Source organism: Oryzias latipes, chromosome 3, assembly GCF_002234675.1.
Source record: "Oryzias latipes chromosome 3, ASM223467v1".
Taxonomy (NCBI): domain Eukaryota; kingdom Metazoa; phylum Chordata; class Actinopteri; order Beloniformes; family Adrianichthyidae; genus Oryzias; species Oryzias latipes.
Window position 1 is genome coordinate 4253811 of NC_019861.2, and position 11655 is coordinate 4265465.

General features: G+C 42.1%; 1 non-coding gene across 1 annotated transcript; it reads right to left on the reverse strand.

Moving 5' to 3' along the window:
- Positions 1-497: 497 nt before the first annotated feature.
- trnaq-cug lies at positions 498-569 on the reverse strand. The gene has a single exon. It is a non-coding gene; the product is annotated as a tRNA-Gln (tRNA).
- Between the last annotated feature and the right edge of the window lie 11086 nt (positions 570-11655).

Here is an 11655-nt window from a genome sequence, read left to right on the forward strand (position 1 = left end):
TGTAAGTAGTTTCAAGCTGTTGTAATCTTAATTTGTGCATACGTAAATTGCATTTTGTATTTTTTTCATTTTATATTTTTTTAACTTATACACAAAACGTATTATGTGAGTAACAAATCACACACAAATCCAAATTTATGCACAAATCCAAATTTACGCACGCACAAAGCAAGAATATGCATACACAGATCCTAATTTACGCACAAATCAAGAATTACGCACGCACAAATCCGACTGAGTCTAATTTCTCTCCATACTCTCGGCAGTCCTCACAGAGACTGAGGGGGATGCCGCGAAAAGTAGCAGCGAACCACCAAAATAAAAGTCTCCGCTTAAAACATTCCCATAAAAACAACAAAATAAAGACAACAAAAGCGATTTTGGTGAAATTAACACAAAACATATTACATGGGTTACATTTGTTTGCAAATACTGGTAATTTTTGATCAGTTAGTTTGATGAAATTGATGTAACATTGATGAATAAGGAGAGTTTCAAGGTTCTACTGAGATTTGAACTCAGACTACTGGATTCAGAGTCCAGAGTGCTAACCATTACACCATAGAACCCTAAGTTTACTCACAATATTACAGGTTTAAATATTCTGACCAAGATAAAGATTTATGATTAAAATAAGTATTATACGTAAAAGAAATGGGTCATATTTTGTACACTAACAGTGAAGTGCATAGATTATTTCAAAAACCTAAAAAAGGCTTTCTTTGCTACAAAGGAAGCTTTGGTGGTCTGTAAACAGTAATACGTAAACTAGGCGGTCATTTGTTGGTGCAGTCACATCAGTGTTGGGAGACCCAGCAGGAGCAGCAGCCGACATCTTCCATCACCCAACAGTGTCTCCAGTCAAAACTGTTTTCGCTTTTTGAGGTGCCGCTACTGTCTCTTTGAGGCCAACCGATAGTCTTTCTCCATGACCTCACTGAACTCCTCCCAGGACCGAGGTTCTGCCTCTTCAACAGGGCGGCTGAAAATTGAAGGTACCTGTCAGCCTCCTCAGGAGTCCCACAAGCCAGCCAGGCTTGGTAGAAATCCTTCTTTAGCTTGATGGCATCCCTTACTTTTGGTGTCCACCACCGGGTTCAGAGCGCAGTCATAGGGGAGGAGTTGAGCCTCCAGGACTATTTCTCTGAGATGCTAAGGATTGTGAGATCTAGACATTTATAAATCATCTCTGTTTGTGATTCATATGTTCAATTTGTTTTGGCACTCACACAACCCTCTGGATTTATCCGGACTTGGGACCGGCACAACTGAGCACTGCATTGTGTTCCCTTGTGGTTGCATTACATTCATTCACTCATTCATAGCATTTCATTCCATCTGTTGCATCTAACACATATAATGTCACTTTCCCATCCATTCATTTCATCCATGTATCCATCCAGTTGTTCAAACATTCATATTCACACATAAATGACACTTTTGAGTCACAAATAATACATGAAGATAATATTCAGAAACATTGATAAATAATGAGGAGATTTGTTTAGGGGAAACCTGAGCACCAGGAGAAATTCCAAGCAGATTAAAAATAAAAACAACAACCAATAACTAAGTTTTTAGTGTTTTCTTTTCTTTCTTAAACAAATACACAACACTGATAAATGGTGAAGTTTTTTTAAAGGTGAACCTGAGCACCAGGAGAAAACCCAAGCAGATTAAACATGGTTTAAATTTCTAAAATCTACACACCACAACTAAATTTCTAAATCCTACACAATGTGGTGTGTTCCTAATTTTTTTTGTATGGTTTGAACTTGTCAAACCTAAACACCACAACCTAAATTCTAAATCCTACACGGTGTGGTGTGTTCTTACTCCTTTTTTTTAGACCTTTTGAAAAAACTCAGAAAACCTCGGTGTGATTTTTTCTTTGGTTTTTCTTTGACATCTTTCACCTCCTCCTGCAGTTCTTGGCAGTGGTTGAGTCTGTCCTCCTTTCTCTGGATAACCTCTTTTAGTTGAGAGATTTCTTGGAGAAGGGAGGACTTTTCTTCGTCCCACTTGTGTTTGTCCTCTGCCTGCTGTTTTTCGGCTGCATTGGTCTTTGCCTTCTCTGTCAACAGAGATGTTTCCAGGTTCCTCAGTTTGCTGGTGAGGTTTGATTTTTCCTGATTCTTTTCTTTTGGCTTGTACATCTCCTGATGTAGTTGGTCAACCGTCTTTTTGTGGTCCTCTACAGACTTTCTCATTTTGACTTCCTTTTCCCGGAAAAGGTTTTTTAATTGAGACATTTCTTGGAGAAAGGAGGACTTTTCTTTCTGCCATTGCAGTCTTTCCTGCTCTGCAGTTTCTTTGAAGGTCTCCTGGATTTTTTCCAGTTGGTGGATTTTTTGGGTGAGTTCTGAAGTTTCACGAGTCTTTTCATGGAGTCCTTTGTAGATCAACATTTTCTCCTTTTCCATGAGAGACTGTTCAACCTGGAGCTTATGTTTGAGCTGTTCTACATTGTACTTTAAAGTTGTGGTTTCTTTAAAGTGTTCCTCCTCCTTCTCCTTTAACAGTCTCTGAGATTGAGCCAATGCAGCTTCAGTTTCACTCTTTTGTTGCTGCATCTGGATCAGGGAGCTTTTGGCTTGTTCTACCAGGGTTCTCCAGTGGCTTAACTCTTCTCCAATTTGGTCCGCGTTCCCAGTAGCATCTGAAAGAACCGTATTTTTCTGCTGAAGGAGTTTGTTGAGACGCATGACTTCCACCTTGAGGGCAGAATTCTCCTGTTGAAGTGCAGCAGCGTTTTCATCTTTCTGTGTCAGAATTCCATAAAACTCTGTTTCAGAAATCATCATCATGCTTGTCTGAGAGAATGAGGGAATCTGAGGTTGTACAGGTGTTGGAACCGACACTTTGGGCTGCTCTGCACTCTTGTCTTGGTCAACAACATTCTCCATTTCAGCCTTTTCAGCTCCTGAAGGTAAGAATGGCTTTTCTCTGTCTGTGACAGTCCCATTGTTTGGCACTGGGCTGTTTGTGTTGTTGTCCTTCAGAAAAGTTGCTGCTGGTCTTTCACTTTCAGTTGTTTCCATGGCAGAAGGTGATCCAGTCTCTGAAAGGGCTGACTTGACAGGAATCTCTACTCTCCTTTCTTCCATAACAGGTCTATGTTCAATAGGGACAGCAGAGACTGGTCTACGTTTTGGAGCCAGTTCCTTCTTTCCAGACAGAACATCTACAAAGCTTCTTTCCCAAACTGTTGGCACATATTTTTGGGCCTTTCTACCAAGAGGTGTTTCTTTTATTATCACCATAGTTGGAGAATTCTCTCCAGGCTGCAGGTTGGTGTTCTCAGCAGGGACTACAGAGGGTTTGTGAGTTTCTTCCTGAGGTGTTGAAGTTTTTCTGTCTGCAGATTGTACCTGGACAGAGGAGGCTTCATTTTCCTTTACAGGCGTTCCTGAATTGGCTGGTGTTGGTGGTTCTTCAACCACCACACTCAGCTGTGTCTTTTTAGGAACAGCAGGAATCAGCTTCCTCATCTTTTTTCCCCGTTTAGCAGGTACGTCTGCTGTTACTGGTCTGTGTGACTTAAGCGTCATAAACACCACAGGAGGCTGTTGACTCTGTTTTTCCGTCACAACTTGAGCAAAGCTCTTTTGCCAAACAGTTGGGACAGGTTTCTGGACGACTTCAGAAGGAAAGTCAGAGGTCCCTTTCTCTTCCACACCTGTGCAGGTCTCTGTAGGCTGTTTTCTCCGTCGAGCATGTGCGAAGGGTTTGGTAACATCAGATGAATTCTTTGTGAACTCTGGTTGCCATTCAGGTTGGCCGCAGACAGAAGCTGGCTTTGCCAAAATGGCGGTAGATTTGGGCGTAAAATAGCGGGCTGGTGCATTTGAAACTTGTTTTGAATTCATGGTGATTATCTTTTAATTAGTTCAAATGCTCAGATCTCTGTAACTTTGTGTTGGTTCGCTTGGTCTCGCTTGACACGCCTCTTCTCAAAAGTGTTAAAGTTTTTTTCTGTGTTGTTGTACCTCTATTTATGAAGGTTTGGCTTGATGATTTCATACTATGTGATGACAAAATATGACCTCATGATGTATAATCATGATGTATAATGATGATTTATAATCACAGTTATAACATTATGTTTTTGGCTTTATGACATCAGACTTTGTGATGTCATCGTGACAAAAAGGCACATTAATGTGTTTTTTATGATGTCATACTCTGTGATGGCATCTGAAACGTCATCAATTTAGGCCATAAATTGTATGAAAAAGAATTTGAATTTTTTTCCCCCATAAATGACCATGGCATCTGGATTTAAATGCGAGTCAATCTCTTTTTACTTACATTTTCAAAGACCCACTTCAGTGAAGATGATGTTCTTGGTGGGGGTCTTGGTGTGGGGGTGAACAGGCTCTCTGCCTTTTTTACATTCTGTCATACATTACAGAGTACTCCATACACAAACACTCACCTGAGCACAGGTACCAGTTCACCTTTGCACAAATAGTATGTGCGACAAAATGATATGCTTTATAGGTGTGTTTGTATGCATAAGTATGTGGGTGTGAGCTGTAGTTGTAATGTGTACGTGTTTGCGTGTAAAGATGTTTGAAGTTAACTGGTATGTTTGTAATATTTGAGTGTGTCTGTGGACAGGCCCTGTCATGGTGCCTCTGGCAGACTCCTCCCCCTCTTCAGCTACACCTGGTGCCACCAGCTGTTCCTCCTCACCATCACCATCCTGCAGCCTCTTAAGGAGACCTCGGACCTGTAGTCGACGCTAGTTCGTTGTACTCCTACGGTGCATCTCCTGGCCTCACCTTGATTCTTGCCCATGCCTGTTTGCCTCTGGTCTAATTACCTTGTTTTTGTGCCACTCCAGGATTTCGCCCTCACGAAAAGCAATTCTGGTTACTGCCCGCCTCTCGCTCGCCTTGCTCCGCCGCTTCTCTGGCTCCCATCTCGGATAGCGCGGTTGTTGCCGTCAAGATCCTCCAACCACCACCTCTGGCCTTTGCAAGAAGAACCACGGATCCAATACTATCCTTCAACCCACGCCTTGCTGCCACATTAAATCATTTACTACTTACCTCATTGCCTACCGAGTCTCCTTCCGGGTTCCAGTACTTGGGTCTGCAAATCTCGCGGGACATGACAGGCCCCGCCCTTTTGACTAAAATCTACACCTGACTGTAATGATGATAAACCTTCAGCTACTGATTGCTTTGTGTTTCTACTCCCTTTCATGTTGGGAGTGAAGGTGTTTAAGTATAACTGCGTTATTAATGGCGTTATGAGGTAAATACCGGCATAATCTGACTAATTACTTTGATCTCTGCTACAGCGTAGTTTTAGTTACCTAATATAAACCTATTAATTCACAGTTGATTAATGTGGTTTACCCGTTGGGGTCCTTTCCTTTACCCCTCCAAGAGACACCAAGAAGGCTGGGTACTATTCATATTCACACCTAAATGACAATTTTGAGTCCCCAATAATACATAGACATAATATGCAAAAAACATTCATAACTTATAGCCGCGAGCGACGTTGTATGGCCCTTGACGCCCACCTCTACGCGCCACCCGGCCTCCCCGCCTGCCTCTGCTGCCCTTGCTGCCTGGGTCCAGGCACCACCGCAACTCTTAACGCCCTCCTTTGACCCAAACCCACATGCTGAGATGCCAGTACTCACATCTAACTCCTCCTTGTCTTTCGGTGATGCTAACTGAGCTGCATGTGACTAAAATGACTAGCATTGGGATCAGCATAATCAACTCACTTAGAAAAACACATTGCTTAGAATGCTAATTATGCTCATTATGCTAATGTTGCTAAAAGTGAAAGCATTGCGTTCAGCATCATCAACTGACTCAGAAAAACACATTGCTTAAGATGATCATATTGGTAAGAGCGACATGTGATAAGATTAAACGGCGGCTTTTCCGTTAATTTCATCTCCACAGCAACCATTTTTTGTTTCGGTCGCCTGGGGATGACGAACAGATCGACATCAGTTTTAGACTAATCGGAAAAAGTAAACATTTTTGATGTCCTTAGGAGGTTTTTTGCTAACCACGCCCACATTCCTTATATGTCCATATCCAGTGTTTTTCAATATGTTCAGTTCCAGCCATGGATGCATGCATTCAATTTTGACTTTGAAAACAAATGAATTTGAAATAATTCCCTTACTGAAGTTGTACTGGTTTATATTTTATTGAGGGCTCTTGTGGGGAGTCATGGCAATGGGACTTAAAAATGTTTATGTCCAGTTGCTGACTCAACCTCAAGTCTGTGGCACCCGGATATATGAAAACCTTCAACAGTTTACTGAGTGTTTTGCAGCCTCCTGAAGTGTGGCTTATTTTTGCCACTAAGAACCACAAAGTATAGGGTCTGAAAAATCAACTTTATAACATTAACCAAAGCAGTTAGTAATGTGTCATTATGCTGCTTAATCCCTTTTAATTAACAAATGGCTTATGAAGATGAACGCCTATTAATAAATGCTAATAAATCAGCCACATATTTAAACTTGAAAGTCATTTGTAAGACATCAGCAAATGCTAATTAATGTATTTCTAAGCAGCTTAATACCACATTACTAATGATTATTAATGTCTTATAATTGTCTTTTGTAAGGTATCTTCTTCTAAAGCGTTACATTTGGGGGGGGTCACTATGCCCAAACTTTATTTTGACTGGGTACTCGTGCACATTTGAAGGATGAATTAAAGGAGAAGAACTGAGAGAAAAATCTGGTCCTTTTAGTCCAGGTCTGCGGCCCTGCGGGACATAAAGATGTTTTTAAACAGAACCGCAGCCGTCTGCAGAAACAGCAGAACTTTGAGCAGGACTGAGATGACGCCTACGGTCCTGTTGGGTTTCATCAGTTAAAGCTTAACAGCACCTGGGCTCACCTGGGACTGGAATCAATTTCAATCTGCGTTTCTGGGATTGTGGAAAGCTGATACAAAGCCATCGATTGATGCTGAAGATGGAAGGAGAAAGAAATCAATACTGTCTGAACTCCTCCAGGCTTCTCACGGCCTCCATGCAGAGAGCCGAGGAGGCTGTGGAATTAAAACATCATCTGTAGAAGATCTGATGGATCTGTCGGCTCCCAGACAGTTTCAACAAAAAAGAAAACACTTCAATGAAAATTCCTCAGGAACAGTTTTATCTTTGTGAGCTTATTGAATTCTTGAAGCAAGCACAAGTTTTAGGATGATTTCTTTTCCTGAACAGGAAAAAACTAAATCCTAAACTCATTTCTGGGTAGCCTCTTTATTTGGGAGGTCAGGCCGCGGTCGGAAGCTTTGTTGGACTCTGGCACATTCACTTTTTCCTCTTCTTCACTGATGTTATCAATCCTGTTATCAGCTTATGAGTTTATGAGTCATTGGTAGACGTGGGGCTGCCAACCTTTCCATTTGTTCTTTTGTGTTTGTTTCTTCCTAAAAAGACGGCGGAGCGTCTGAGAGAGACTGCAGAAACACAAACATCTGTGGATCCTTTTGAACAAGAGACGTTCACCTGCTTTGGCCGGCAGATCCTGTCCATGGAGAACCCTTCAGGTGTTCCTTCTCCTGTGTCTCCTCTTTGTGGAGTGTAGATGTTTTGTGTTTATTCGCGAGGGTGATTCTGTTCATGCTTCTTTCCTGTCTCTCGGGGTACATAAAGACAGGAAAAAACCCCAAACCAATCAGACGTCCTGAGTAATTCATGATGGAGCTGCTGTATTGAGCACAGCGGTTCTGCTGGACCTGAGTGATGCTTCTGCGTTTGACAGTAACGTCTCCATCAGGCCCCAAAGGCCAGCGGGGAGCAGCTCTAATCTGGGATGAAACATGGCTGCCCGAGCGTCTCTTTCCGGAGGAAAAACCCACAGATGGAGCGAGGAGCTCTGCAGCTGGAAACGCAGCAGCTGCACTTTGACTTTAGAAAATGTCAGAAGCACCAAAAGCTGCCGCGTTGGAGGCTCTGTAAAAACACAATTCTCACTGAAATTTCCTTTGACTTCATGTATGTAGTCATGGTTACCAGCTGACAGTCAGCACTTCTGCCATGAAAACAGGTTTAAATAAAGAGCTGCCATCCCATGGAGATCTGCAGACATCACATCTGAAAGCTGCAGACATATTTTATATTTTTGTCCCTGAAAGCTGAGAAACAATAACAGTGCTGTCAAGCAAACGTCATGGAAACAGAAGCAGAAATACAACCAATCAAAAGATGAAATGGTTCCGTTGCGCAGATGTCTGAAGAGCTCTCTCAGTGCTTTAGGAGAAAACTTTTCCTAGCAAATCAATTCAATAATCAATCAATCAATCAATTTATTATTGGTATAGCACTTAAAAAAGCAGAGGCAACCAAAGTGCTGAACATAAAATAAAATAAGAAACAATAGGATAAAATAAAAAACCAATAGAATCAATTAAATGATAAAAGCACTAAAACAATAAAATAATAAAATTAACAAGCCGACCCACTAAATCCGCTCGCTAGAGTTAAAAGCCTGAGCTTTTAAAAGTGTCTTACTGACGGTTCTGGCTGATCTCACAGAAAAGGGGAGAGAATCCCAGAGTTTAGGAGCTGCAGCTGAAAAGGTTCTGTCACCCCGAGTCACCGGCCGAGTCCTGGGAACCAAAAAGCATTTGATCTTCAGATCTTAGGACTCAACGTGGACGGCAAACATGTAACAGCTCAGAAAGACACTGAGGTGTCAGACCATTCAAACATTTAAAAACCAGAAGTAAAATCTCAAAAATGATTCTAAAAGACACAGGCAGCCAGTGAAGAGAGCGTAAAATTGGAGTGGTATGCTCACACCGTCTGGTCCCCGTTTATGGGTGGGCCGATGAATTCTGAACCAGCTGGAGACGGCTGAGCAGAGACAGGTCAATGCCACTGTACAGAGAGTTACAGTAGTCCAGTCTGGAGAAGATCAAAGCATGAATCATATGTTCCAAAGCCTGAGGAGGAAGGTATGGCTTGACTTTGCTGATTAGCCTCAAGTGATAAAAACTAGACTGGACTACTGCACTGACCTGCCTGTCAAATTGAAAATGCCTGTCAAGGTTTACCCCAAGATTGCTAATGAAAGGAGCATCTGAAGTGTCCAGGGGCCAACAGCACTAGAGTAACCTATCAACAGGTCAGTCTTTCCAAAAACAACCACCTCTGTCTTGTTTTCATTCAGACAAAGGAAGTTAAGTTCCGTCCAAGATTTGGTGTCTGCTAAGCATTTCTGTAGATTAAGACACCCAGCTCCTCCAGATTTTAAAGGAACATAGATCTGGATGTCATCAGCATAGCAGTGGAACGACATATTATACTTCCTAAAAATGGACCCCAGTGGCAGCAGGTGAAGCGAGAATAAAAGAAGGCCTAAAACAGAGCCCTGGGGTACATCATGTTTGAGTGGAGCCTCTGAAGCTCTGAGCACTGTCCAACTTGGACAGAAGAATTCCTGCCACATAAATAAGAACTGAACCAACTGAGTGCTGTGTCCGTCACACCGACAGACTGCTCCAGTCGTGATAATAAAACACTGTGATCCACTGTGTCCAAAGTAGCAGTGAGATCTAAAAGATTTAAAACAACGGAGACCTCAGAATCAACAGCTAAAAGCAGGTCCTTGAACACCCTGAGGACAGCAGTTTCAGTTCTGGGACAGGATTTAAAACCAGACTGAAACTTCTAGAAAATATGGTGAATTGTTAATAAACCACCTTCTCTAAAACTTTAAAATTGAAAAGATAACTTGGAAATCGGCTTAAAGTTTGAAATAACATCAGGGTGCAAGTTATGCTATTTCAAAAGGATTTGCACATCAGCGTGTTTGAAAGCAGCTGGCACGCCCCAAGACAAACGGTAAATGGCGTATACCGGTACTTATTTAGCGCTTTTCTACTGTCTTCAAGGCCCAAAGCGCTTTACAGTCACAGTTCCATTCACGCATTTACACACACTTTCACACACTGGTTCCGAACACTGACGGCAAGACAAGACAAGAGTTGATGAGACCAACTATCCAGGGGCCAACCAAGACCTCCTTCAGGAGTCTGGGGGGAATACAGTCACCTGGGCAGGAGGGAGGTCTCAGGTGCTGAACTATCTCAGAAATCAGAGAGGAAGTGAACGGCTGAAAATGAGCTAAAACACCAGCGTCTTCATTTGTAAAGAGCTGTGAAAGCAGGTGGAAACGTAGACAGCACACGCCAACTTCACGCAAACGTCTGCATTTAGAAGAGAAACACTGCAATATAGATGCGTTTGCTTGAGAAGCTTTTTATTCCGACAGAGAATCGTGTGCGACGCGCTGCAGGGCTTTCCACTGCACAAGTGGAGAAAACAAAAAAATACATCAACACAACATGATGGACATGACTCACACAGACACTAATGACACGCTCTTGTGTTCTGATGCTCGAATCTCTGTCTGTATATGATGTGATAGAACATTTTCTGAATAATCCAATGAAAGTTATTACAATGAATGAGCCCAGAGTTTTATTCTGAAAGATGGTGGAGAGCAGCTGGAAGTGAAAGTACACTGTCAACGTTTGTCAATGCTGTTGCTTCATTATGTGTCACACACACCCACACACGCAAACATGTTATTTTATTCTGATGATAGAGGACATACTGTATATGAAGAAAATTAAGATGAACATTTTTTTTCAAATTGTTGTGAATCAGAAGCGGATGAAAAAATGCTTTTGGAAAAACGTTGTGATTGTGACGTAGAAAATACACGGGACAGGAATACTTGTATAGGGACGTCTTTGCGTCTGCATTTGGATGTGTGGGCGGAGCTTCGACATCAACACAAATGCGTCAGAACGTAGGTGGAACTTCCTCTAAAAACCTGCTTTTTGACCACCAACCCACGAAAACGAGCTGGCATAGACCAGTGAGAAACGGCCCCTTCCTGCGAATGCCAGCTCCGCCCCCAGGCTGACACACACACACCCACTTTCTCCACGGAGCTAGCGGTGATCAGCTAAACGTCTTCATTTTCTATGCACAACATGCACATCCATCTTTGCAAAAGTTTGTTGTTTGTTTTCATGGGCAGCACAGACACATCGCTGAGGCCGACTCTAGGTTGACGTCATGAAATGACACAAGGAGAGATAGGCGGAGCCTCAGAAATAAAGTCGTTTTATTTCTCGTTTGGAGCTCAAGAAAATAACTAATATTTGATTTTTAAAAACCGTCCTTTTGTGTGCCAAAGGTAATATATTATCACATGTATGGATATGGTTTGGAATAAAAGGCAGAATACCGTGATAGGTTGTCTCAAAAGAAATTCTTGAAAAAAGCCCCAAATTCTCTTGACCATCTTCAAACCCACTTTTTGCTACGTTAAACATTACTGTTTAATAAAAACGTGTTTTATGCTGACAAAATTACAAGGTTCAATCAATCTTAATCGATCCTAACCCAAACCCTGGTTTAACCGGCGTGGGTGGTTTGTTGTGTTTACCTCTATAGTTGCTATCGTCAAGTGATAGTTGCTAGGTAACGCTGCTTTGATGGTGGAACAGTGGCTGTCAATTTCCTTTTGACTTGCATTCAACTTAGGGTGTATTCAGACTGGACACATTTGGTCCGCTTTAAGTAAACCAGAGTTCATTTCCCCTGATTATCCGGAACAAATTATCAGCCTGAATACAC